The following is a 2423-nucleotide window of genomic DNA, read 5'->3' as shown; positions in this document are numbered from 1 at the left end:
TTCATTTGGAATGCAAAGAAGCCATGAATATGCAAAGCACTCCTTAAAAATAGAAAAAAGGTAGGAGGCATCTTACTCCTTGATTTCAAATCTTACTACACTGCCATGGTGGTTAAGACAGCATGGTATTGGTACAATGACAGACACATAGATCAATGGAATAGAATTGAGAACCCGGAAATCAGCCCATCTACCTATTGTCAACTGATTTTGGCAAGGAGATGAAATCAGTTCAGTGGGGAAATTATAGCCTTTTTAACAAATGGTATTGGCAAAATTTCCCCCACTTTGTAAAGTGTACATTTTTATTCAACTGATCTCAAGACCATGTACAGGTAAAGCCCTGGCTGCATGTACATCTCAGCCACCCCAGGGAGACCAAAAGCCTTCATATTTCTAGAGTTGGAGGGAGGGACCAGGAGCCCCATAAAGTACGGCTTCTAACGACTGACTCTAGAAAACCAAAACTAAACTAAAGAACTAGTATTAAGGTGGAAGACCTTTTTTGTTGTTGTTAACAACAACAACAAAAAATTGGATTAGGTATAATTTACACAAAAACAGTGTTCCCTGTCTATGCATGGACCCGGGTGGGGAAAGGGCCCTTCTGCTTAGGGGAAGAGAGAAGCTTTGAGAAAGACAGGAGTTTTCTGTCACACTCCCATGTTGTGATTATTTGTAATGACTATTTTAAAAAAGAAAGAACAATGTACAAAGTCCTGGACCACATTGGAGAACTGGGGGATTCTCGCTCCACACCAACTGCTGTCACCCTCACTGTTGCAATGTGTAAATCCTGAGACAAGGAAAAAACCCAAAAAAAACCCAAAAACTAACTAAAAAAGAATAGAAACAAAAAAGAATAAAGCCATGTCAATTCTCATCTCCTTCGTGTTTTTTTAATTTGTTTTCTGCCCAAGTTTTATATGGTTTGTTGTTGTTCATTTTGTTGGTTTTTGTTTTGTGTGTGTGTTTTTTTGTTGTTGTTGTTGTTGTTTTTCATCAAGAAAGGGTGTAACACAACTAAACAGTCCGCCTAGAAAGAAGCATTTGTGGTGGATGATGGAGCGGCCAGACTTGTCATCCTCTTGCTTGCTTATCCACATCTGCTGGAAGGTGGACAGGGAGGCCAGGATGAAGCCATCGATCCGCACAGAATATTTGCTTTCCGGGAGAGCAATGATCTTGATCTTCTTTGTGCTGGGAACCAGCACTGTGATCTCCTTCTGCATCCTGTCGGCGATGCCTGGGTACATGGTGGTCTCGCCGGACAGCATTGTGTTGGCGGTGAGGTCCTTGTAGATGTCAACATCGCATTTCATGATAGAGTTGAAGGTAGTTTCAGAGATGTCAATTGTGTTGGCGGTGAGGTCCTTGTAGATGTCAACATCGCATTTCATGATAGAGTTGAAGGTAGTTTCAGAGATGTCAATTGTGTTGGCGGTGAGGTCCTTGTAGATGTCAACATCGCATTTCATGATAGAATTGAAGGTAGTTTCAGAGATGTCACAGCCTCCATGCCCGGGAACGTGGGCTCTCAGAATGCCTGCGGGCAGTGGAAATGCTCATTGCCGATGGTGATAACCTGCCCATCGAGCTCGGAGCCCTTCTCCAAGGTGGATGAGGAAACAATGGCCATCTCCTGCTTGAAGCCGAGAACAATGTAACAGTGTTTCTTGTTGCTGTCACGCACAGTTTTCTGCTCAGCCATGGTGGTGCTGGTGAAGCTCTAGCCTCGCTTGGTGAGGATCTTCATGAGGTAGTCCATCAGGTCCCAGCCAGCCAGGTCCAGAAGCAGGATGGCATGGGGAGAGCGTACCCTCCATAGATGGGCACAATATGGGTGACCCCATCGCCGGAATCCATCATGATGTTGGTGGTCCGGCCGGAGGCACACAGGGACAGGGGCGTTGAAGGTCTCAAACATGCTCTGGGTCATCTTTTCCCAGCTAGCCTTGGGGTTCAGAGGGGCCTCTGTAAGCAGCACAGGGTGCTCTTCAAGGGCCACACATAGCTCATTGTAGAAGGTGTAGTGCCAGATTTCTCCATGTCATCCCAGTTGGTGACAATTCCGTGCTCAATGGGGTACTTTAGGGTCAGGATGCCTTTCTTGCTCTGGGCTTCGTCACTCATGTAGGAGTCATTCTGGCAACTGCCCACCACCATGCCGTGGTGCAGAGGACCCTCAATCATGGAAGGAGAAGATAGCCCTTCATAGAATGTAAAGAAAATGTCAATCCACATGAATTGATAGTGACTACATTTAGTCACAACATGTATAGTTTGTGTACACGTATGCTTGGTTTTTTGTTTGTTTTGTTTTCTACTGTTTCTCATATAGGTATAGCACTTTGTAGTTTGCTGTATTGGGGTAATTTATAGGTTACTATGATACTGGAAGCTATGCAACCAGTATTTCAAAT

The 2423-nt window shown here is 44.5% G+C and overlaps 1 pseudogene; it reads right to left on the bottom strand.

The window, feature by feature from the left end:
- Nucleotides 1-2244, bottom strand: part of LOC102844826 — an 8792-nt pseudogene extending 6548 nt beyond the window's left edge.
- Between the last annotated feature and the right edge of the window lie 179 nt (nt 2245-2423).

This window comes from Elephantulus edwardii, unplaced genomic scaffold (assembly GCF_000299155.1).
Source record: "Elephantulus edwardii isolate Elephantulus edwardi_28Jun2011 unplaced genomic scaffold, EleEdw1.0 scaffold00023, whole genome shotgun sequence".
Taxonomy (NCBI): domain Eukaryota; kingdom Metazoa; phylum Chordata; class Mammalia; order Macroscelidea; family Macroscelididae; genus Elephantulus; species Elephantulus edwardii.
This window is presented reverse-complemented; position numbering and strand designations above follow the sequence as displayed.